This window comes from Pan troglodytes, chromosome 13, assembly GCF_028858775.2.
Source record: "Pan troglodytes isolate AG18354 chromosome 13, NHGRI_mPanTro3-v2.0_pri, whole genome shotgun sequence".
NCBI lineage: Eukaryota > Metazoa > Chordata > Mammalia > Primates > Hominidae > Pan > Pan troglodytes.
Window position 1 is genome coordinate 61714854 of NC_072411.2, and position 27176 is coordinate 61742029.

At 36.8% G+C, this 27176-nt stretch overlaps 1 protein-coding gene and 1 pseudogene across 36 annotated transcripts in view; both read right to left on the bottom strand.

Moving 5' to 3' along the window:
• Positions 1-27176, bottom strand: part of BAZ2B (bromodomain adjacent to zinc finger domain 2B) — a 415244-nt gene that overhangs the window by 367704 nt on the left and 20364 nt on the right. For 27 of the 36 annotated variants that reach the window (XM_063790193.1, XM_063790187.1, XM_063790176.1 and 24 more), the window contains exon 3: positions 5819-5921. The gene's annotated coding sequence lies outside the window, so the exon portion shown is untranslated. Of the gene's footprint in view, positions 1-5818; positions 5925-27176 lie in introns of all 36 variants that reach the window. The other 9 variants (XM_063790179.1, XM_063790177.1, XM_063790200.1 and 6 more) reach the window with 1 other exon arrangement.
• LOC129143273 (small ribosomal subunit protein eS1-like) lies at positions 24247-25535 on the bottom strand (annotated as a pseudogene).

The following is a 27176-nucleotide window of genomic DNA, read 5'->3' on the forward strand; positions in this document are numbered from 1 at the left end:
ATTTCATGTGCTTATAAACCATTTATATACCTTCTTTAGATAAATATGTATTTTGATTCTTTGTCCATTTTTTAAAATGAGCTTTTTATTGAATTGTAAGTGGTATTTATATATTCAAGATACAAGTTTCTTATTAAATGTATGATTTGCAAATATTTCTCCCATTCTGTTGGTGGTCTTTTACCTTTTTGATGGTGACCCTAGGACAAAAGTTTTAACACTGGCAAAGTCTAATTTATCTAATTTTCTTTTGTTGTTGTTGTTTTTTTTCTTTTTTCTTTTTCTTTTTTTTTTTTTTTTTTGAGACAGAGTCTCACTGTCGGCCAGGCTGGAGTGCAGTGGCATGATCTCAGCTCACTGCAACCTCCGCCTCCCAGGCTCAAGCAATTCTCCTGCCTCAGCCTCCCAAGTAGCTGGGATTACAGGTGTGTGCCACCACGCCCAGCTAATTTTTTGTGTTTTTAGTAGAGATGCAGTTTCACTATGTTGGTCAGGCTGGTCTCAAACTCCTGACCTCAGGTGATCCTCCCACCTTGGCCTCCCAAAGTGCTGGGATTACAGGTGTAAGCCACCATGCACAGCCTGTTGCTAATGTTTTCTTTTTTTTTTTTTTCTTTTTTGAGATGGAGTCACACTCTGTCACCCAGGCTGGAATGCAATGGCATGGTCTGGTTTTGGCTCACTGCAACCTCTGCCTACTGGGTTCAAGCGATTCTCCTGCCTCAGCCTCCTGAGCAGCTGGTATTACAGGCACATGCCACCACATCGGCTAATTTTTGTATTTTTGGTAGAGACGGGGTTTCACTATGTTGGCCAGGCTGGTCTTGAACTCCTGACCTCGTGATCTGCTTGCCTTGGCCTCCAAAAATGCTGGGATTACAGGTGTGAGCCACCGGGCCCGGCTGCCTGTTGCTAACTTTTAAGAAACTGTCAAACCATTTTCTAAGGTGGATTCCATTTTACACGTCCACCATCAGTGTTTGCAAATTCTAGTTGGTGCACATCCTAAACAGCATCCCATATGGACATCTTTTTTAGTTTTAACAATTGTAATGTGTGTGAAATGGGTGTCTTTGGTTTTAATTTGCATTTCCCTGTTGACTAATGATGTTGGGCATATTTTCATGTGGTTATTTTCACATTCATGTATCTTTTTATGATGTACCGAGGCAAAACTTTTGTTCATTTGTTAAATGGGTCATGTTCTTCTTGTTAGTGAGTTGTAAAAGTTCTGTTAATATCCTGCAAGCAAGTCCCAGTCCTTTGATATATATTTACAATATTGTTCCTCCATGCATGCACTGCATTTTCATTTTATTAAGTGTGTTTTCAAAGAGCAAAAGTTTTAAATTTTGATCTTTAAAAAAAGGCCAATTTATTATATTTTTTTATGATTCTTTTTTTTTTTTTTTTTTGAGACAGGGTCCCGCTCTGTCACCCAGGCTAGAGTGCAATGGCCCAATTTTAGCTCACTGCAATCTCTGCCTCACTGACTCAGGTGATCTTCCAACCTCAGCCTTCCAAGTAGCTGGGACTACAGGTGCACACCACCATGCCTAGCTAAATTTTTGTATTTTTTGTAAAGATGGGGTTTCACCATGTTGCCCAGGCTGGTCTCAAACTCCTGGGCTCAAGTGATCCAGCGACCTCAGCCTCCAAAGTGCTGGGATTACAGGCATGTGCCACCATGCCCAGCTGATTCATACTTTTAAAATTCTAAGAACAGGCCAGGCATGGTAATCCCAGCATTTAGGAGGCCAAAGTGGGTGGATCACTTGATGTCAGGGGTTCGAGACCAGCCTGGCCAACACAACAAAACCCCGTCTCTACTAAAACACAAAAATTAGTTGGGTGTGGTGGCACATGCCTGTAATCCCAGCTACTCAGGAGGCAGAGGCAGGAGAATTGCTTGAATTCAGGAGGCGGAGGTTGCAGTGAGCCAAGATCAGGCCACTCCACTCCAGCCTGGGCAACAGAGCGAAGACTCCATCTGAAAAAAACCAAACCAAACAAAACAAAACACACATGGACACAGAGAGGGGAACATCACACACCAGGGCCTGTTGGGGGTGGGGGGCAAGGGGAAGGATAGCATTAGGAGAAATACCTAATGCAAGTGGGGCTTAAAACCTAGATGACGGGTTGATGGGTGCAGCAAACCACCATGGCACATATATACCTATGTAACAAACCTGCACGTTCTGCATATGTATCCCATAACTTAAAGTATAATAAAAAAAATAAAACTAAGAATAATTTTCCCATTTCTAGATTGCAAAGATTTTTCTCCTGTTTTTTTTTTAATTTTTTTCTCAGCGATTTACAGTGCGAGGCTTTAGATTTAAGTTTATAGTTAATTGAGTTTTTTTCTTCAATATAAGATAGGATTAATAATTTCTCCCCCATTTTGGCAGTCAATTATATCAACATTTTATTGAAAGGACTCTCCAGCCAGACATGGTGGCTAACACCCATAATCCCAGCACTTTGGAAAGCCAAGGCAGGTGGATCACTTGAGGCCAGGAGTTTGAGACCAGCCTGGCCAACATGGTGAAACCTTGTCTCTACTAAAAATGCAAAAATTAGCCAGGCATGGTGGCACATGCCTGTAATTCAAGCTACTCAGGAGTCTGAGGCATGAGAATCGCTTGAACCCAGGAGGTGGAGGTTGCAGTGAGGTAAGATTGTGCCACTGCACTGCAGCCTGGGTGACAGAGTGTGACTCTGTCTCAAAAATAAATAAATAAATAAATAAAAGACTCTCCATTCCCTCACTAAATTACCTTAGCATCCTTGGTGAAAATCAGTTAATTATATATGTGTGTCCCAGGCCTATTTTAAGATTTGATTCTGTTCCATTGGTCCACGGGCTTTTCATTTTGCCAATAACAAATAGTTATGATTATAACTTGAAGTCTTGAAATCTGGATAGGTTCTCCAATTTTATCATTTTAAAAACTGCATTGTCTATTATTGCTTGTTTTTATGCATTTTCACATTGATTTTACCATCAGCTTTTCATGTTCTCTCAAAATGGTCTACTGAAATTTTAATTGAAATTATATTAGTTTTATTAATCAATTTCATTAGAAGCAACATGTCAACAATCTTGAGTGTTGTAATTCATGAACATGGTATATCTATTAAATTCAGTCATTTAAAAATTCTCTCATCAGTGTTTTGTAGTTGAACAGGTAGAGATTGTAGATGTATTTTGTTATATTTATTCCTATTTTTCTTTTGATGAAATTTTTTAAAAATACCAATTGTTTGCTACTAGTATATAAAATATTCAACTCATTTTATATTAATATTATATTCTTTAACATTGTTAATTCATTCACTTGTTCTAGTAGTTGCTTTTGCAGAGGGACAGTTTACTTTGTCCTTTAGGATCTTTATACACATTATTGCTGTTATTCTTTTGCCCTAATGCAATGTCTAGAGCATTTGTTCCAATGTTAAATACAAACGGTGAAAGAGGTCATTCTTTCCATGTTTCTAATCCTTGGGGTAATATATTCCATCTTTCACTGCTATGTATGATGTTAATTGGGGGTTTTCCAGTATATACTCCTTTTCAGGTTAAGAAGTTCCCTATCATTCCTGGTTTACTGAGTTTATATCATGAATGCATGTTTAATTTTGTCTACTGCTTTCTCTTTTATCTCAATCATGTAGGTAGGTACATGTTTATTTTGTTTTTCTTTTCAAATAATCAGACATTGGTTTTGTCAGTTTTCTCTCATCTGTTTTTTGGGTGGTGGATTTCTGTTCTTATCTTTATTCCTTCTTCCTTCTACTTAGTTTAGGTTCAATTTGCTTTTCCTAGTCTAGCTTCTTAAAATCTCAGGTCATTAATTTTAGAGCTTTGTTTTCTAATTTAAGAAACTGAAATGGGTTGACGCCTGTAATCCCAGCACTTTGGGAGGCCGAGGCAGGCTGATCACTTGAGATCAGGAATTTGAGACCAGCCTGGGCAACATGGCGAAACCCCATCTCCACTAAAATACAAAAATTAGCCGGGCATGGTGGTGCATGCCTGTGATTCAGGCTACTCGGAAGGCTGAGGCAGGAGAATTGCTTGAACCTGGGAGGCAGAGGTTGCAGTGAGCTGAGATCATGCCACTTCATTCCAGTCTGGGCAACACAGCAAGAGACTCCGTCTCAAAAAAAAAAGAAAGAAAGAAAGAAAGAAATTGAAGTTATGTCACCCTGTAAGCACTGCTTTATCTACATTCCTCAAGTTTTGATCTGTTGTATTTTCATTATCATTCCCTTCAAAGTATTTTCTAATTTCCTTTTTGATTTCTTCTTTGTCCTATTTTTTATTTAGGGGGGTGTTAAGTTTCAAAATATTTGGTATTTTCCTATCTTACTGTCATTGAATTTTAATTCTGTTGTGGTAAGAGAACAAACTGCATAATTTCATTCCTTTTAAGTTTGTTGTTTTGTTTTATTGTCTATCACATGGTCTCTCTTTGAGAATACACCATGTGAACATAAAAAAATATGTATTTGGCAGTTATTTAGGTATAGTATTCCAAATGTATCCATTAGATCAAATCGGTTCAAATCTTCTATGTCTTTATAGATTTTCTTTTAGTTGATCTATCAATTACTGAGAAGGGGGTGTTAAAATCTTCTACCATGATCTCAATTTTTGCTTCATGTATGTTTAAGTTGCTGTTACACAGGCATTTGTGATTACGTTTTCTCAGATTGTGCCTTTTTTCGTTATGAAATATCACACTTTACCTCTGATAATACCCTCAGTCTTAAAAGCGATTTCATCTGATGTTAATATAGCTGTTTCTTCTTTTTATGCTGTTTACCTGGTATAGTTTTGTCTATTCATTTACTTTCAATATATTTGTATTTTTAGGCCTAAGATAAATCTCTTGTAGGAAGTATAGTTTGTTCTTTCTTTTGTATCTGCTCTAACAACCTAGCTTTAAATTTTAGTATTTAGACGTTTAATATTTAATGTGATTATTGTTATCACTGAATTTCATTTAATAATTTTATTACTTGGCTCTATTGTCTCTATGTGTTGTTGCAGTAGTTCCTGTTGTTCTTTCTTTCCTCTTTTTTTTCTTGAGATCGAGTCTTGCTCTGTCGCCCAGGCTGGAGTGCAGTGGTGTGACCTCGGCTCACTGCAACCTCCGCCTCCCGGGTTCAAGTGATTCTCCTGCCTCAGCCTCCCAAGTAGCCGCGACTACAGGCATGCACCACCATGCCTGGCTAATTTTTGTATATTTACTAGAGATGGGTTTTTACCGTGTTGGCCAGGCTGGTCTCAAACTCCTGACCTCAAGTGATCCACCCGCCTCGGCCTTCCAAAGTGCTGGAATTACAGGCGTGAGCTACCATGCCCAGCCTCTTTTCTACTTTTTAGAAAGATAATTTAAATACTCTTTAGTACTGCATTTTAACAATTCTATTGGCTCATGAACTGTACCTCTTTGTATTTTATTTTTAGCAATTTCTGTAAGGATCACAATATACATCTCTGATCTTTCAGAGTTCAAGCAGAACACTATATCTCTTCTCTTCATGTAAAACACATACACCTTGCAAGCATATAGGTCCCTTTAATCACCTGCCCCCTTGCCACATACCATACGTTGTTATAGTTTTATGTATTTTATAGTAGTTGTAAAAATCACTATTGTATATTAACAATGTAAATATGTATTACATCTGCATACATTGAAAACTCCAAAACTCCAATGTTATAATTTTGTTTTAAATACCCAAAGGTCATTTTAAAGGACTTAAGAGGATAATAGTCTTTTATTTTTATCCAGATATTTACCATTTCTGATGTTCTTCATTTGCTCCCGAAGATCCAAGTTTTCTGTTAATATCATTTCTTGCTCAGTTGAAGAACTTCCATTATCATTTCTTGTAGTATAGGTCTGCTGGAGACAAATTTCTCTTAGTTTCCCATTTGTAAAATTGTCTTAATTTTGCCATCATTTCTGAAGGATACTTCCACTGGACACAGAATTCTGGACTGACTGATTTATTGTTTCAGGTTTTAAGATGACGTTATACTGTCTTCTGGCCTCTATGTTTCCTGACGAAAAAATGTTGGCCTTCAAATTATTGTTCTTTGGTATGTAAAGCAAACTTTTCTCTGTCTGCTTTCATAATTTTTTCTTTATCTTAGGTTTCAGTTTATAAGTGTGTCTAGGCCTGCTTTTCCAAGAATAGTACTCACAGTTTTAAACTGCACCTCAATATGCCTCATCCCTTGATTTTGTCAGGTCAAATACATTGATCCTTTAAATCTGGTCCTCCCTTACTGCCTACTATCTTCACTCATAAGCTGTCAAGGTTGATGTTCAGAACTGCTGACTTACTGGTTAATGTTTTATAATTCATTTGGGTCACTGGAGCTCCTCGCAATACTTTCGTTCTCCCAAAGAACCATTTCAAATAAAAAAAAAATGCATGCAAGGGTGATACATATTAAGACAGAAAATAATTGGTAGCTATACGGGACATAAATAACTAATTCTTTCTAGAAGGTACTACCTCAAATACTTTTAAAAGTGAACCCAGAGAGGCAATGTTTTTAAAATGAGTTTAAATATAAATATCTCAATTTTAAAAATAAAAGAACATATCAGGTACAACAGTTATTTATTGGGACGATTTCACCAATTAGACAAAAAATAATAATTGCCCCATCCTGCTGAACTTTTCAGAGGCCTGGTCAGTCAATGAATACGAACTCTTTCTGCTCAGGAATACTCAGTATATTAGTCAAACTAGCAGAAATAGTTTATGTATTCTTAGTAAATAGTCTGATATATTTATACAATGAAGACCAAACACTAGAGATGCTTAAGCTAATGGCCTTTCAGATTTGGATAGCACGTTGTTTTTCCCTCTAATGGCCACTTCTCATGGATATATAATTTTTAATCTATCAACAAATTCCTTTATAAAACAACTAATCCTAACTGTATGTAATATTGTTCCACAACTCTTAGAATAGTTCTCTTGGGAGCCGCTCAAGAATACAACCATGTTGTCAAACTTTAGCATGACTTGAAAATTCTTCACCTCATTTTCATCCCAGAAACATTTTGCTTCTTTTTTCCTTTGTGTACATAGTTATGTTATATTAGGCATTATTATTTCATTTTCCATATAAACATTCTAAACTTTTGTATAAAGTTTATATTAGGCATTACTATTTCATTTTCCATATAAACATTCTAAACTTTTGTATAAGACGTGAGAATAGTTTTCCAGTTGCAACAAAATAATAATTTTGCTTTAGAATATAAGCCTGCTTATAATCAATTGAGACAATTAGGATTTATGGTACACATTTCAAAAATGTTGAAGAGGAAGCGGTGTTAACAACCGTGAATGTACTTAAGGATTTTATTTTAGCTGATTTATACCAGTCAATCACATAAACACACAAATTGTAAAGTTTTAATTGTTAAATCCAAGGGATCTCACCCACATAAACAATGTTCAACAATGGCCAATATTGTCTTTTTCTTTCCCATAAATCTCCCAAGTTGGAAAGATAAAAAGAAGAAGATAAAACTATGCAATTTTCATTAAAATAGAAAGTAAACAACAACACATCCTGTACAGAATCCTGGGGCCTTAGAATCCTCATGGAAATACAGTTGCCAGTGATGCTAACCAGAGTGAAGGTTTTTCCAGGTATAAGCAGCATCTACTTTATTCTTTTGGAGAGAGGGAGGTGTTATGGCTTCCTGACTCCTCCCCCTGAATAGACAGAAGACCAGTGAGGAAGAATAAGATTCTAAAAACTGACAAGTATAGATTTAGAAATTTAGTATGCAATAAAGGGGTTATCTCAGAAGACTAGAGGAAAAATGCACTTTTTGATAAATAATGTTGAGATAACTAGATAGCTATTTGGAAAATGATATATCTGGATCAATTCTGCACACCAAACATATGCGTACACCCCAAGTAGACCTAAGTTCTAAATGTAAAGTATGAAATGATACAAAGAGTGAAAGAAAACATATATTAATTTCCTTATAACTTAGGTATTGAGAAAGACTTTTTATATATGACTCAAACTCTAGATTCATTGAAAGAAAATATTGACAAATCTGTTACATAAAAATGAAAAACTTCTGCATGGCAAAAAACATCGTAAGTAAAGTCCAAAGACAAATGATAAGCAGGGAGGAAATACTTGCAACATAAACTACAGGTAATAGGCTAATATTCCTAATATATAAAGAACTCTTAGATAACCAATTAAAAACTCTAAAATCCCAATAGAAAAATAGGCAAAAAAATTTAAACAGATGATTCAGAAAAATAATATGAACTGGCTCTTAAACATATGAAAATACATTCAGCTTCACTTTCATGAGGCAAATGCAAATTAAAACTACACTAAGATACCATTTCTCACCTTTAGACCAGTAAAAACTCTAAAGTTTGACAATTACTCTGTTGGTGAGGCTGTGAGGAAATAGGAACTTAACCATTGCTGGTGGGATATAAAATGCTATAATCTCTATAGGGAAGAATTTGGCAACGTCAAACAAAACTACAAAAGTGTTTATCCTTTGATTTAACAATTCCATTTCTGGAATTTACCCTGAATATACAGCTCTAAATGCATAAAAATACGTATGTACAAGGTGATGAATTGTAGCATTATTTGTAATTGCAAAACACAGGAAAAACACATAAATGCTCTTACATTAGTAGGTTAAACTATGGACACCCACAGACTGCACATCACAAATTATGTAGCTGTAAAAAAAAAAATGAAGATATCTATGAACTGATAAAAATATATCCAGGATATATTAGCCAAAAATCAAACAAATCAAAACTATAAAAAAGTACGTAGAGTAGCTATATTTTCTGAAAGAAATAAGAATATATAATTATATGTGAAGATATACATATTTTCGCACACACACAGAATGAAAACCAAAAAGCAAAACAAACAAATCCTGTAGAGGAATGATAACCAGAAATGAAAAAAACTAGTTATCTAAAGAAGATGAGTGAAAGAGTAGAAGGGACAGAAGAAGGAATGACATTTCATTGATTACATATTTTTGTATAGTTTTTATTTAAGAACATTTAAGAGTAAATGACATAATTAATTTTTTTTTTTAATTTAAAAGAACAGGGACGTCAGATGCAGTGGCTGATACTTGTAATCCCAAGCACTTTGCAAGGCTGAGGTGGGCAGATTGCTTGAGCCAAGGAGTTCAAGACCAGCCTGGGCAACATAGTGAAACCTTGTCTCTACAAAAACTACCTGAGTGTGGTGGCATGTGCCTGTAGTCCCAGTTACTTGGGAGTCTGAGATGGGAGGATCACCTGAGCCCACTAAGTGAGGGCTGCAGTAAGCTGTGATCACACCATTGCACTCCAGCCTGGGCAACGAAGTGAGACTCTGTCTCAGAAAAAAAAAAAAAAAGAAAGAAAGAAAAGGAAAAGGAAGGGAAGGGAAGAAAAGAAAAGAGAAGAAAAGAAAAGAGAAGAGAAGAAAAGAAAAGAAAAAAGAATGGAGGCTGGGCGCGGTGGCTCATGCCTGCATTCCCAGCACTTTGGGAGGTTGAGGTGGGCCGATCACTTCATGTTATTAGTTGGAGACCAGCCTGGCCAACATGGTGAAACTGCATCTCTACTAAAAAATACAAAAATTAGCCGGGTGTGGTGGCACACATCTGTAATCCCAGCTACTTGGGAGGCTGAGGCAGGAGAATCACTTGAACCTGGGAGGCAGAGGTTGCAGTGAGCTGAGATTGTGCCATTGCAGTCCAGCCTGGGTGACAAGAATGAAGCTCTGTCTTAAAAAAAAAAAAAAAAAGAACGGGGAAAACCTGAAGTTGAATACCTGAAGAAACAAATAAATGTAAGGATTTCTGAATAAATAACATAGCCATATAGAACAAGGAAAATAACTAATCCAAATAATTTCTGAACACAGTATTTGAAGTATATACCTTTCACTGGAAAATAACGAGAAATGCAAAAATTTCTTGAGCTCTACCTTAAAAGTCTATTGTTTGTAATAACATTGGAGCAGCATTTTTGTATGATTTTGTATTTGTCGCAGCATTAAGCAAATGAGTAAATATATAAAACGCTCTTGGGGAGCCAGAGTACCTCACTGGAAGAGAAGGAACACACAAATATGGAACTGGGGAGGACAAGACAGAATCCTCTCATTTTAGACTGGAATAAGACTTATTATAAGCTGGCACAGAGGCTCTTACTTGTAATCCTAGCACTTTGGGAAGCCTGGGTGGGAGAATCACTTGAGGCCAGGAATTTGAGACTGTCTCTATTATAATAAGTAAATTAAAGAGGCAATAAAATATTAAAATTTTTTAAAAGTTATCAACACATCACACTTCTTCAGTTAAAAAAAAAAACGCACAACAGAATACAATTTAACAAATGTTAAATGAGCCCATTAACTGTAAAAATCCTCTGATTCCTGAATCATAGATAGGAAAAATTTGTATACATCAGTGAAGCTATTCACTATTTCTGGTGAAGATAGGATATGAGGGAATAAGTTTAAGGTGAAAATATGATAGCAATGTATGTAGAGCTTTATAAAGGGAAACCTCTCCAGTTATAGAATTGTGAAACCAAAGAAAGACAATCTGAAGAAATACTAAAAAACAGATCAATTATTTTTTGGAGATAATTAAGGTACAATTTTATCTAAAATAATGTACAGAAAATGATTCTCCAGATTTCCCCAACTGATTTCATAATTATCTACCTATTTTCATATTTCCCCATATATCATCTCTTTAGAGAATATAACGAAATCCCAGCTTTTCTATGTGAAAGGTTTCAATTACCTTTGTTTCTTTTTTTTTTAAATCGGGTCTCACTGTCACCCAGGCTGGAGTGCAGTGGTGTGATCCTAGCTCACTGCAACCTCCACCTCACAGGCTTAAGCTATCCTCTCACCTCAGCCTCCCAAGTGACTGGGAATACAGGCGCACCCCCTACGTTCGGCTTTTTTTTTTTTTGAGACGGAGTCTCACTGTCACCCAGGCTGGAGTGCAGTGGTGCGATCTAGGCTCACTGCAACCTCCACCCCCCAGGTTCAGGTGATTCTCCTGCCTCAGTCTCCCAAGTAGCTGGGATTACAGGCACCTACCACCGCACCCGGCTAATATTTGTATTTTAGTAATGATGAGGTTTCACCATCTTGGCCAGGCTGGTCTTGAACTCCCGACCTCGTGGTCCACCTGCCTCGGCCTCCCAAAGTGCTGGGATTACAGGCATGAGCCACCACGCCTGGCCTAGGCTAATTTTTTTTTTTTAGTACAGATGAGGTCTTCCTATGTTGCCCAGGCTGGTCTTGAACTCCTGAACTCCAGCAATCCTCCCGCCTTGGCCTCCCAAACTGCCAGGATTATAGGTGTGATCCACCATGCCTGGCTTCAATTATCTTTTCTGAATAAGATATCTTGTAAACTTACTTATATTAGTGACTTGGTTCTTTGTGACACTTCACAGCTATTTGTATATATGCACACACCACTATTCATGGCATTATATTTCTCCTAAATGACAATAGTAAACCTTTACCATATTAAATTTTCTCATTCAAGTGGAAAAATTAAAAATATGTAGTCATTTTAAGCTGAGCACGTGATGGGTGCCTGTAGTCCCAGCTACTTGGGAGGCTGAGGTGAGAGGACTGCCTGAGCCCAGGCGTCCAAGTCCAGCATGGGTAACACAGTGGTATCTAAATGCATGCACACACACACACACACACACACACACACACACACACACACACAGAGTTGTTTTAAAGTTGAGTAATTCAAGGCAAATTCATAAAGACAGAAAGTAGATTAGAAGTTACCAGAGACTGGGTGCAATAGGGAGTTATGGCTAAATGGTTACAGAGTTTCTGTTTGTGGTGATAAAAAAGTTTTGGAAACAGTGGATGGTTGCACAATAGTGTGAATGTACTTAATGCCACTGAGTTGTAGGCTTTAAACGATTAAAATGGTTAAATTTATGTTACATAAGTGTTATAATTTTTAAAAGTGGTTAAAATAGAAGTTTTGTTATATATATATATATATTACAATTTTTAAAAATTGAGTTGTCAATTAAAATAAAATTGTCAGCCCTTATTGGATAGAAGTCCTGTATTGTGCTGAAAGGGAATCTTCAACAGTGATAATGATGGATAAAGATTAAAGCTTATATAGTTACCAACAAACACATATATTTGCTTGAAAAGTAATAAAATATATAGTTATATGATAAAAATTCTCAAGAAAAAATTTGAACTCCTGAGAATACACAGCTTCCTTCATTTTAAAGATAAAAAGAGGAAAAAGTCTACAAAAACAAAAAGCCTCGTCCTTTTCCAATATTTTTTTCTAAACTCTTTAAAAGACTGAATACAACACAATGATATTTTGTTTCAAACCTTTGTTTTAAAGAAATTCTCAATATTTTGTGTAACTATGCTTTTTCTAATTATATGTAGAAGACATAAAATAATTAATAAGCCATGAAATTAATATAAGTTTTTACAGTATGTTTTAAAAGAGGCAAGTTATCATTCACTATTTTTTATAGTATCAAAGAAGGGGACAGAAAAACCCAGGAGAAAAAAATTGCTCTGTGTCTTAAGTGCTACATTTTATTTCTAATTTTGTATCTGTCATTAAACATCTGTGAGGACAAAATACACTTATAAAACAAATAATGCCACATATTGCAACAACGGAGAGTCATTCAAAGACAGTCATCTAAAGTCATTCATATTTGGGTTTCACAATATGCTATTTGAGCATAGAGGACTTCATTCTTAGTTCAGAAGCTTAATTTTCCCAAATCCAGATTACTATAACATTTAGGAAGGTAAAAACAAGTGGATTTGTTCTTTGTTTTCTCCCCTCTTTTCTGGGAATTAAACTTAAAGCTGCATCAAGTTACTTCAGAGCACCAGAAACAAATGCTATATTGTTTACATCCCCATCTAGTGGTCTTAAATTTCTGTTCTGCATAGTATTCAAAAAATAAATACTTAAAGATGAAAACTTAAACAAAATTATCTGACAAAAATTAACACAAACCAAAACTTTACAGCTATGAGAAATACTATTATGTTACCTAGTCTCATGCTATTACAATTAGAATGGAATGGAATGGCAGAGACTATGTGAAGCCACTAAAAAAAATAAGGAGCATTTTTCTGGAGCATCTATTTTACGTAATGCTAAATAATTTAAAACATTTTCTATTAATGCAAACATAGTCTGGAATAAAATGTTTACTAGTATTTCAGTTTGAGAAGCACAGGGTACAAACTCATTCCATTGAAAAAGAACCTAATAACTTGAGCAATTAAGTTATTTGATCAAGTTCCCTCAACCCGACCATAATAGAGCAGTATCAATAACAGATATTTTATACTTTTTCCATTACAAAATACAAATACAAAATACTAAATACCAATCCCAAGTGCCTAATTGCAATATACTTTATTCTTTGCATATAGTTTCTTAGACATTTTATTCTAACCCCCAGAATTTCCCTTTTACTTCATATCATAGCACAGCACAGTTACAACCTGTACTAAAAGTACTATTTTCCATTCTAGTGGTGCATGCCTATAGTCCCAGCTACTAGAGAGGCTGAGGTAGGTAGGACTGCTTGAGTCCAGGAGTTAGAGGACAGCCGGGGTAGTGAGACCACCTTGTGTCAAAAAAATAAACTTATTATTCTACATTTTTTCCTAAAATTGATTTAAAATTCTGAAACTGATCTGATGGTGGGTGAGGCAAATAGTTCTGTAAACATAAAAACATATACAGATTTATGTCACTACCACCACAATCAGGATACAGAACACCTCTATCACACACACCTCCAAAATCCCTTGTACTATTACTTTTGCAGTTTCACAATCCCTAACCCCTGATAACTACTGATCTGTTTTCTAACAATATAGGTTTGTCTTGTCAAGAATAGCTTATAAATGGCATGATACAGAAGGCAACCTTTTTGAGAATAGTTTCTATGCTGCATGACTTTGAGATTCACTACTCAAGATGTTGAATGGGCCGGGCGCGGTGGCTCACGCCTGTAATCCCAGCACTTTGGGAGGCCGAGGCGGGCGGATCACGAGGTCAGGAGGTCGAGACCATCCTGGCTAACACGGTGAAACCCTGTCTCTGCTAAAATTACAAAAAATTAGGCTGCTGTGGTGGCGGGCGCCTGTAGTCCCAGCTACTTGGGAGGCTGAGGCAGGAGAATGGCGTGAAGCTGGGAGGCGGAGCTTGCAGTGAGCCAAGATTGCTCTGCTGCACTCCAGCCTGGGCGACAGAGTGAGACTCCATCTCAAAAAAAAAAAAAAAAAGATGTTGAATGTGGGTTCATTCCTTTTTTATTTCTGACTCTGTTAAAGGTGACATGCTTTTTTATTGCTGAGCAGTATTCCATAGTATATTATATACTATATGTGGTAGTATATAGAATGGTATAGTATAAAGTAAAATAGCAGAGTTTGTTTATATATTCATCCATGGAAGAACATGTGGGTTGTTTTCTGTTTTGGGTGATTATGAATAAAATAGCCAACTAGGTTCTCTTCTGTTGAATAATTTTTAAATGTAGGTGATTTAACATTATAAGCCTTTCCTAATTTTGACCTTTATACAGAATGTGATATGAAAATGTAACTTCCAAAAAAGTAATAATTTAAATAAATGCTTTCAATGCCTAAATTACTTCATCACTATTCAGGAATTGGCATTAAGAAGACAATTATTCATATTTATATATGAGAAAAGTGAAATAGGAAAATTAAACTTCTTTTAAGCATGAGGATATGTAATAATTTACTTAAAAACCTAGGAAGGAAATGCCAAATACTTGGGCCACCATTACCTCTTTCTCTGCCCAGGGCATACATCAAAAATCATTCAAAGTGCACTTTGCTATAGAGTGCTGATGCAGCCTCAATGCTCAATGCACAGTTCTAGGCAGTAATTACTACATAATCAGAGTTGGGGCTCCCATTGCGATGAATTTTGTATCTCTGGCTTAGGCAAAATTATTCTCAACAAACTGTAATCTATAGAAATTATTTTCCCTTTAAGGAAAAAATTATGTTCTGTAACATTCTTAATCCTAGGCTTATTATGTTAATAATGTGTGATGTTTTACAAGACTGAGCAAGAAAAACTGCTGGGGTAGTTCTGGACAGCTATCAGTACCAGAACAAAATCCAATGTATACAAGAGAAAAAAGTATAATCTTACAAAAAGCAAAGCAAGGACAAAGAGGAAAAGAAGATGAAGATTACAACCTGTTAAGAAATTGAAAAATCTTTTTTATTATCCATTGCATTAAGCTAATTCTTTGAGCTTTGTGTCTTGTGCTTACTTGACAATAAGTCTGTGCTTTTATGTCTTCATACTACCTATTTGTTAGATACCACGGTTAGATTCTGATAGAATAAGTATATACATGGATTTATTTCCTATATTCCAAAACAGATTAAAATGTCAAATAAAATTTTAAAGTAGAAAACCAAAAGGTACAATCAGGTTCAAAGTCAAAACAAACATGTGGACCAAAAACTGAAGAGTAATATAAATTAATGAATGGGGCTGTTACCCCGGGCACGTTAGTCTCCAGTCCAAAAGCAGGCAGTGACAGCAGCTGAAAATTCAGCCTCTGTGGAGTAACGCTCACTAAATATGCTGTATGTGATAATAAGGGATCAGAGACAGGCTCACTATTTGAAACTACAGGTAGCTGCAGGACAGGAATAATATATATTCCTTATATATATTCCTTATCCTTATTCCTGTCCTTTGCAGTAGGGGCTGTTACCCCCTATTGCAAAATAAGGCTACAAAATGTGCTACCAACCTATTGCCCGGGATCCAGTTCTGTGGAGTTATATTGGCCCAGCAGACAGGAAGACAAAAATATAGCCTCATGATCATGCCTGTCAGGATGAGCAGTATCCCTAAATATATTACAGTGTAACAGCTCTGAAATGATGATACAAAACCTATTGGTAGACTGGGGCAAGACTTGGGTAGAGGTAACCTCAAAATTGCTAGGGAGAGACTTCTGAGTATAGATCAAGAAGTAAAGGAGAAAGGGGGGGGGGAAAAAACTTCAAAATTTCCTTCTACATAAAATGAGCCTGCTAATCTAAATTCCAATACTGTAAGTTTTACCATAAGAGAAATACCATATGTTTTACTATAAGAGAAAATCTTATGGTAAAATTTATCATAAGAGAAAATTACCATAAGAGAAAATCTTATGGCAAAACAGCTATCAAAATTAATAATCAGAACACTAGTTTACTATAAAAAATAATTTTATACAAGTCTGACAGATTTTAAAAGTCAGTGTTTAAGTGTTTAAGATGTTCAAAGAAATAAAGAATTCAAATTCATCAAAAGAGGATAATAAATTATAAAACAAAATCAGGCAGAAATGACACAATACATAGATATGAAAAAGAAACAGACCAGACACAGTTTGACCAAAAAAAAAAAAAGGAAAAAGAAACAAATCAACATCTTAGACAAGAAAAATATAGCCACTGAAATAAAAACCTTAACAGATCTGATAATTGCTAGATTGAAAGAGAGAATTACAATATTGAAGGATAGTTTTATCAGTTTGGATAATATACAGTCAGGGTTCCAGCAATTAAACAGTTGTTACACCCAAATTAAGATTATTTCAGGCTGGGTGTGGTGGCTCACGCCTGTAATCCCAGCACTTTGGGAGGCCGAGGTGGGCTGATCACCTGAGGTCAGGAGACCAGCCTGACTAACATGGTAAAACCCCATCTCTACTAAAAATACAAAAATTAGCCAGGTGTAGTGGTGGGTGCCTGTAATCCCAGCTACTCGGGAGGCTGAGGCAGGAGAATCACTTGAACCCAGGAGGTGGAGGTTGCAGTGAGCTGAGATCATGCCACTGCACTCCTGCCTGGGCAACAGAGACTCCGTCTCAAAAATAAAAAATAAATTTAAAAAAAGATTATTTCAGAAGGAATTAAAAAGCACGTTAAGGAAACCACAGAGAATAGTGCAGTATCTCAGGATTAGTATAAATGGCAGAGAACTGTGAAGAGAGGGCTGCCTTGAGAGGAGCTGTGACTTTCAGTAAAGGAACGTAGTCAACCCATCAATGGCAATCTTATAGGACTGGGGCTAGGGTAATAAATATCCCCTCAGTCTCTTCCTTCCCTCCTGTTTTCTTTGCTTCCTGCTCAGGCTCTTTTTTGTTTTGTTTTGTTTTGTTTTGTTTTGTTTTGTTTTTAGACAGTCTCCCTCTCTCACTCAGGCTGGACTGCAGAGGCTCACTGTAGCCTCCATCTCCGGGGTCAAACAATCCTCCCACTTCAGCCTCCCCAGTGGCTGGGACTACAGGCATGCACCACCATGCCCAGCTAATTTTTGTATTTTTTGTAGACAGTATCTCACTATATTGTCCAGGCTGGTCTTGAACTCCCAGGCTCAAGTGATCTTCCTGCCTGGGCTTCCCAAAGTGCTGATTACAGGTGTGAGCCACCAAACCTGGCCTTCAGGCTCTTTCTATTGGCCAAAACATTTGGAACTGGAAGGCAAGAGAGCCCACTAATATTGTTCAACCATCCAGAATGGAGTGCAGAATGGAGAATGTTGAAGTAAATCTGGGGAGACAATAGAAGATACTGTGCACAGAAGCTCTTGGCTATGCAAAACAGCACAGCCAACTATGTAGGGGCATTGGTTGGTGATGCGGGGGCAGAGAATGCTGATTATTTCATATAACGAGAAGACAGAACAGTTCCAGGGTTGACTAATTCATCAACTCAATAATAGAACACCAGCTCAACTTCTCTGCAATTTCCTCTGTTTTCTTCTTGGCTGCAGGAGTTCCAAACACTGCATTCTCTTGCAATTATTCCAGAAGATGAAAAAAAGCACCATTTCTTCTCAAGCATCTCTGTTTTAGAGATAAACCACCACCCCTCCCCCCCCCAACACACACACCTTTCTAGGAGTCCTCCCAGCGGACTTTCCCTTACATCACCTTTTTTTTTCTTTTTAAATCTCTTTGTTATTTTTGGCTAACTGTATAAGAATTCAGAGTGCATTTCCCCCATGGAGCATTATTATTTATGCTCTATGTACTTGTATAGAGTTGCCATCTGTATTATACTTTCGACAAATGTATAGACTTTCCTTGGGCTGTCCAAGACACCAAGCAGCATGTCTAATGTCTAATTTTTTTTCTTTGGGAAAATACGTTCTGAACAAAACATTTCTTTAAGTCAGGTTTATTATAGTATAACTAACATACAGTAAGTTCACACTATTTTATTTAGAGATGGGTTCTTGCTATGCTCTCCAGGCTGGTCTCAAACTCTCAGACTGGTCTCAAACCTCCTGGGCTCAAGCAATCCTTCTACCTCAGCCTCCTGAGAAAGTGGGACTACAGGCATGTGCCACCATGCTTGGCTAAAATCACACTTTTTAGCATATTGTTCTATAAGTTAAACACATAGAGTCATAACCACCACCACAACCAAAATATAGAACAGTTCCATCACTCCAAAATATTCCCTTATGCCCCTTTGTAGTTGGGTTAGTTTTCTTGTTGCTGCTATAAAAAATTGCCATAAACTTGGTTCCTTAAAATAACACAAACATAGCTCCTCATGTCAGAAGCGTGAAATGAATTGTATGAGGCTAAAATCAAGGTGTTAACAGGGCTGGTTCCTTCTAGAAGCTTCAGGGAAGATATCTGATTCTTGTTCCTTTCAGCTTCCAGGGACTACCAGTATTCCTTGGTTCCTGGCTACATTACTGCAATCTGTGCTATGTCTTCTCCCCTACTAACTCTTTTTTCTCTTTAAGTATCTTTGTGATTAAATTTAGAGCTTACTCAGATAATCCAAGACAACTGCCCCATCTCAAGATTTTCAGTCATATCTACAAAGTCTTTTTTGCTTTATAAGGTAACACTTTCAGGTTCTAGAAATTCGAATGTGGATATCTCTGGGAGGCCATGATTCAGCCTACACAGTAGGCAACCCCTCTGTCCTCCAGCTGCTAGCAACCACTGCTGTTAGTCCTGTCCTATTTTTACCTTTTCCAGAATGTCATATAAATGCAATCATTACAGTAAGGAGCCTTTTGAGTCTGGCTTCCGTCACTTAGCATAATACACATGAGATTCATCCATGTTGTTCTATTTTCAGTAGTTTGTTCTTTTGTATTACTGAATAATTCCACTGCATGGATGTACCACACTTTAACCATTCAAAAGCTGACGAATATTTGTGCTGTTTAGGGTTTTTGACAAGCATGAATAAAGCTGCTATGAACACTGATGTGCAGCTTTTTGTGTGAACATAAAATTTTCACTTCTCTTGAGTAAAACCTAGGAATGAGATTGCTGAGTTGTGTAGTAAGTACATGTTTAGCTTTCTAAGAAACTGACAAACTAAATAAAGACTAAATTATTTGACAGACTAAATAAAAACTTAATTATTTAGTGGTTACCCACTAAATAAAGAAAAAGTGGAAGAAGTAGTAATTAGTTGGACAATATTGTCTACACAATGATAGGATGAATTATCTCTTTTTCTCTTTGTAAAGGCTGGAGTGCAGTGGTGCAATCATGGTCCACTGCAGCCTCAAACTCCTGGGCTCAAGTGATCCTCCCACCTCAGTCTCCCGAGTAGCTGGGAAACAGGGATCAGACCATACACTGTAACTGTCTTTACTCATATTCCCCTTTACATTATTTGGTAACATACTCTTAAGTGTCACTAAAAGTTAAAGCATAGCTATACTTTTATTTGCACACATTCCTTATCCATTCTAATATTCTGGAAGAAATCATTTATTTTCTACAATGGCATTCTATGATATAGAATAAAATAATTTGATTTAGTAGTAACCTTCTTATATATCATAGATCAAAAAGGTATTTTTAAAACCTTCTGTAAGAAATGCTATATTTTCATACACAGAATTTCCTGCCAAACAGGCCAAGCTGTCCTCATCATGCTTACTCACTAAAGTGGAATTTGTGGGTGGAGGTATCTTTGCATAAAAGAGTCATGGTAATGTCCAGAACTCCTTCCTTTATGCCCCTGCTATGCCTTTTTATGTATGCATATTAAACTAGACTGCTTACTGATTAGTTTTATTATATAAAGTTTTATGGATTTAATCATAGGTCTCTATGCTTTTCATAAGAAGAACAAAACATGACAAGGTGTTTCCACCTTATGGAAAAAGCTACAAATAAAATATACAAAAATGTTGCACTGAGGTTGTAGTGTAATTTTATTAACAACTTCCAGATACCAAGTGAAGTATAAATATAATTTTTATTTAGAAAGAAGTATCTATAAATAAGTTAACATTTGGTAACTGAAGCTTAACTAAGGTAGAACACTTAAGAATTACAAATGGGATGTGCATCTTACAACATTCAGCTCTTAAAATTTTTTTTGCAATAATTTTACACTTAAAGAAAACATGTACAAACTACCTAGTGCCAAGATCTTGGTTTCTAAATATCATTCTCTAATAAAAGGAATAAAGAAACCTTGAAGAAATAGCTGATTACAGGGCTGGATGAGAGAAAATAGAAGAAAAGGCAAAAGCATCTTGTAGTACCAGAAAGCAAGGTAATGCTCAAAAAACAAAGGAATGGGGCCATGTTAAAGGGCCACAAAAGCCTACCACAGAGAACTCCCCATGGCCAATGCTGGAATAATTTGAGTGACAAAATAAATAATGGCATTATTACACTATACATAATGCCATATTACACTATAATGCAAGGAATAAAATAAACATAAGTCCATACAGTTATTAATACATGATAAATAATAAATAAGAGTGAAATCTTCCTTACAGGATATGTAAGAGATATAGAAACTCCTCCCTCCAGGAGAAACTCAACTGCACCCCCTGACCTCAACTCCTTCCTTTCAGAGTGGGCTGGACTTAGTGACTCCTTTCCAAAGAAAAGAACAAGAAAAATTGGAATTTAACAATAAAGAATAATAGAGATTGGCCCTGGTGGCCCCCACCTGTAATCCCAATGCTTTGGGAGGCTGAGGCAGGAGGATCGCTGAAGGCCAGGAGTTCAAGACCACCTTGGGAAACATAGCAAGACCTTGTCTCTACAAAAAATTTAAAAATAGTTAGCTGAGTGTAGTGGCATGTGCCTGCAGTCCCAGCTACTCAGGAGGCTGAGGCAGGAGGAGCCCTTGAACCCAGGAGTTCAAGGCTACATTGAGCTATGATAGCATCATTACATTCCAGCTTGAGCTATAGAGCTACTTTAAAAAGAGAGAGAGAGAGAAAATGGCAGATTACTACCTTAACTAAGATATCAAGGTTTACCTCACCAGAGAGATCATGTTGATAGCATCTACCCTCTGATATGATGTAATGAAAGGGTACTTCACCTCTGCGGTATTATTTCCAAAAAACAAATAACCCCACTCCAATCATGAGAAATACATAAGGCAAACCAAAACGGAAAAACAGCCTACAAATGTCTCACCAATACTCCTCAAACTGTCAGAGTCACGAAAAACAACACTAAGAAACTATCACAGACCAGAGGAGATTTGAGAGATGTAGCAACTAAATGCAATGTAGTAACCTGAATTGGATCTTGAACAGAAGAGGGATATTAAAAAAATAATAAGTGAAATCTGAATGAAGTCTGGAGTTTAAAAAGACATTAACCGAAAAACAGGTGAAATCCAAATAGTCTGGGGTTTAGATAACAGTAATGTGCTAATGTTGGTTTCTTAGTTTAAAAAAATATACCACAGTAGGCCAGGCGTGGTGGCTCACACCTGTAATCCCAGCACTTTGGGAGGCCAAGGCGGACGGATCACAAGGTCAGGAGATAAAGACCATCCTGGCTAACATGGTGAAACCCTGTCTCTACTAAAAATACAAAAAATTAGCTGGGCATGGTGGCAGGTGCCTGTAGTCCCAGCTCCTCGGGAGGCTGAGGCAGGAGAATGGTGTGAACCCGGGTGGCGGAGCTTGCAGTGAGCCGAGATTGCGCCACTACGCTCCAGCCTGGGTGACAGAGCGAGACTCCATCTCAAAAAAAAAAAAAAAAAAGGCACCATAGTAATTGAAAATATTAACACTAGAGGAAACTGAAACTGAGAAGGGTGTATTATATAATAACTTGCTGTACTATTTTTTTCTTTTTCAACTGTGAAAATAGAGTATTCGGTTTTTGTCTCCAATTCCTGGCACAAACTTTATAAAACTCTGGAAGCTTCTTGAGTAACAATGAGGTGGAGGAGAATGTTTTGCTATTCATAGCAAGCTCCTTTCAACCATACCTGAATTTATGCTACTAAGGTGAACAGCCTCAAGATAGAGGCTGGTTGCCAGGGCAACCAACCATGTGATCAGATGGTTCCAACATTCAATCCTTCCCCCAGACCTCTGAGGGAGGGAAGAAAGGGTGGAGACTGTAGTCAATCACCAATGGACAATGATTTAATCAATCATGTCTCTGTAATGGAATCTTCATGAAAACCTTAATCTAACAGGTTCAGAGAGGTTCCAGGTTGAATGCATTAACATGCCAGGAGGCAGAATGTGTCCAAAGCTCCGTGGAGACAGAAGCTCCTGTACTCAAGAACCTTCCAGACCTCACCCTATATGCCTCTTTATCTATTTGCGCATTTGTATCCTTTATAATAAACTGGTAATAGTAAAGTGTGTCCCTGAGTTCTGTAAGCTATTATAATAAATCGTTGAACATGAGGCAGAGGTTATGGGAACTCCCAATTTGTAGTCAAGTTAGTCAGAAGTACTGGAGAACTGAGATTTTGATTGGTGTCTGAAGCTGGAATTGAGGCAGTCTTGTGGGACTAAGCCCTACTTAGCCTGTGGGGTCTGATGCTAACTCTAGGTGGATAGCATCAGAATAAAATTGAATTGCATTGGTGTCCACAGTAAACTGGAGAATTCTTGGTGTGGAAAATTGATACATTTGGTATCAGAAATGCTGTGAGTACAGGACAAATTTTTTCCTCTATCTACTTTTACATATCTTAAATTATTATAAAGTAAAAGTTTATTTTCTATTTTATTATTGTTTTTTAAGGCAGAGTCTTGATCTGTCACCCAGGCTGAAAGGCAGTGTGAGATCCTAGTTCATTGCCACCTTGATCTCCCTGACTCAAGCAATCCTCCTGCCTCAGCCTTCCGAGTACCTGGGACTACAGGCATGTGCCACCACACCCAGCTAGTTTTTTTTAATTTTTAGTAGAGATGAGGTCTTGCTATGTTGTCCAGGCTTGCCTTGAACTCCTAAGCTCAAGCAGCTTCCCAAAATGCTGGGACTACAAGCATGAGACACCAGGTCCAGCCCAGACATTTATTTTTTAAAAACTACGAGGAATTTCCATATACATGTTACTCAGATTCCCCAAACTTAACGTTTTGCCACATTTAACTTATCAGTCTCTTTCTACTCCCTTTATAAAGATATTTTTCATCATTCCCTTTTACTCCTGAATATTTCAATGTATATTTCTGTTAAAAGTACATTTATCAAAATAAGGAAGTTAGCATTAATAAAATACTATCCAATACAGACCATCACATTTCACCAATTGTTTCACTAATGTACTTTATAACAAAAATATGAAAAAAGAGTAATATAAAATAAAAATTGGTTCCATTCTAACCCATGATCCAATCGAGGGTCATACATTATTTTTAATTGTCATACCTCTTTGGACTTCTTTGATCTGGAATGCATTCTTCAGTCTTTGTTTTTCATGACCTTGACATTTTTGAAAAGTACAAACCATTTATTTTGTGAAATGTCCCTCAATTTGGGCTTTACTGATTGTTCTTCATGTTTATGTTCAGGTTATGCATTTTTGCAGTAATACGGCAGAAGCGATGTGCTCTTGTGAATCCTGTCGAGATGCATGCTATTGGTCCCACTACTGTTAGTGTTAACTTTCACAACTTGGTAAAGGTGGTATATGTCATGTATGTCCATTGTATAGTTGCTAATTTTTTTTCCATTTTTGATTAGTATCTTGTGGGGAGATATTTTGAGTATGTAAAAACATCCTCCTTGTAACCAACTCTTCACAAAATACCATAAAATCCATTAATGATTTTTGCCTGAAACAATTCCTGACTAGAATTCTATTCTACATCAACTTGTCTAGCTCCATAAAAGCGCACGTATTTTTCTCACAAATAGGACTTTTTATTTGCCACTATTATAAGTCTGAACTTTAAACAGATTCTTGGACTGGTGGTTCATATCCATCAACTCATTCAACTTTAGCACCTGTCTCATCCCCAGTGGCTTTTCCAGTACTACTACCTTCACCATGAAGCTCCATGAGTTTTCCCAATTCAAACTTGGGCTTCTTCAGCATTTTTACTTTCCTTTTTTTTTTTTTTTTCTTTTTTTTGAGATGGAGTCTCACTCTGTCTCCCAGGCTAGAGTGCAGTGGCATGATCTCGGCTCACTGCAACCTCTGCCTCCCAGGTTCAAGTCATCCTCCTGCTTCAGCCTCCTGAGTAGCTGGGATTACAGGTGCACACCACCACACCCGGCTTATTTTTTTGTATTTTTAGTAGAGATGGGGTTTCACCATGTTGGCCAGGCTGGTCTCAAACTCCTGACCTCAAATTATCCGCCCACCTCAGCCCCAAAGTGCTGGGATTAGAGGCATGAGCCACTGTTCCCGGCCAGCATTTTTACTTTTCTAACAAAGAAATCATGGAGACGATAAATAGATTGGCAAGACTTTTCTATGTCTTTTCCAATGTTGTCTGGAATCAATTTATTGACCACTTCTTTCAAGTCATTTGTCTGCACCTCTTGGGTCATGATTTCCATCATCTTCTTCCAGATTTGGCAGAATTGCTGGTGCTGAGCATAAGAGGTCATCCATATCTGATTGTTGCGTATTTTAGTAAAGTCAACACAGAACAGATGAAGCAAGTAACTATCAGTAGTCTTGACATCAACAGGAGCTTCGATCATTGTCTGCCATTTTTTGACCATAGAACACATTTTGTTACAAGTAAGATCCATGACATGGAAGTTGGGCAGTTTTTGCCCTGAATGTCTTCAGTAATCAGTTTGAATTTTTCTAAATGCAACTTCATCATTCTGCAAATCAGCAAGACTCACTTCAAACACATGACTCTTGAGGCCATCAGATGCAGTTTTGGTTCCTTGGATCCTGGTGACTAGCGTCTTTCCAACATTTCTTATATTGAATATAGCAGGTGCTTTCACATTATATCAATCTTTCTTAGAAAATAGATCAGCCACTTTCGTCTTGGCTCCCTTCTGCCACCTTTCATAAGGCGCTCGTTCTCGCCAACTGCCGTGGTGCTGCTCATAGAGCCAAAAGGCCATGTTGGTATTTTTATTGAGATTGTCTTTCACAAGTATTTTAAAGCTTTTCTCAAATAGCTTTTACATACTTCTGGTTACATTTATTCCTAAGTATTTTATCTTCCTCATTGTTATTTAATTGGGGTTTCCCTTACCACTCTATTTTCTAACTGGTAGTTATTGATACATATATATATAAAATATTAATTTCTGAATGCCAATTTTATAGGCTACTAGTTACTGATTTATTATTTGAGTTAGTTTTACCATTGATTTTCTAGTGCAGAAGTCCGCACACTGTATCTTTTCAGTAAAAACATCAGACTGTAAATATTTCATTTTTGTGTGCCAAAAAGTTCCTATCACAACTGTTCAACTCTGCTGGTGTGGTGCAAAAGATGACAGAGGCAATACAAAACCAAGTATATATGGCTAAATTTGGCTCTCAGTTTGCTAAACCCTGCTCTAGGGTTTTCCAGATATACTATCATATCATCTGCAAATAGAGATAGTTTTATTTCTTCTGTTCTGTTGTACTTCTACTGATTCCTCTTGTTTAACCGTATTGGCTAATATTCCCACTAATATGATGAATAATAGCGTAATTACTAGATATCCTTGCCTTGCTCCTGATGGTACTAGTAAAAATGTCCTTGGTGTTTTCCATTATGATGATGACTTTAAGGTGTGTGTGTGTATATATACATATACCTATACATCAAAGGTGTGTATATATATTTATCATGTTAAGAAAATACCCATCAATTCCTATTTTCTTGAGTGCTTTTATCAGAAGATGTTGATTTTTGTTAAAGGTCTTTGCAGCATCTACGGAGATAATTATATGATTTATCTCTATATTTATTAATATCGTATATTAATGGATTGCCTAATATTGAAACAATCTTGTGTTTTTGGAATACAGTTGACCCTTGAACAATGTGGGGGCAGCGGTGCTGACTCCCCACTCAGGTGAAAATCTGCACATAACTTTTGACTTCCCAAAAACTTAACTAATAATTGCCTACTATTGACCAGAAGCCTTACCTATAACATAGTCAATTAACACATATTTTTTATGTTACATACAATACTGTATTCTTACAATAAAGTAGGCTAGAGAAAAGGTTATTAAGAAAATCATAAGGGAGAGAAAATACATTTACAGTACTGTACTGTATTTACTGATACTGTAAGTTTATGTCATCTGTTTACAAGATTGTTTACAGAATTGCCTGTCTGAAATGGAAAAAAGGCATCTGCAGCTGCACACCTCAATCTATAGTACATCTCAAGCAATTCGACTTTTTATTGTAATGTCATGACTTCACTGCTTCTTGGTAGCAACTCCAGCATCAGTAGTAGCGCTTGGTATGGATCCTATAGTGTTACTCAAGGTTTACGGTATTACACTAAACAGGATAAAGAATACATGAGAATTGCAAAAGATCACTTTTTACTGTGATACAGTGCCATTTACTGAAGAGATGAACTGCTCATCTGGAGATGATAAGTATCATAAGGACTTTTAAGCATATACTATGAACACTTGAGCTCACCACAATAGCAATAGGAGGCAGCTGCAAAATTACTACAGCAGTACAACGTGCTACAATTAACTTTATGCAGTTATTAATACTGCATCATTCTGCTTGCTTACATTTCTCTCCACTGTGAATGATGCCATGTATGATCTATGTTTATATGTGTGAGTTTTGACAAACTTT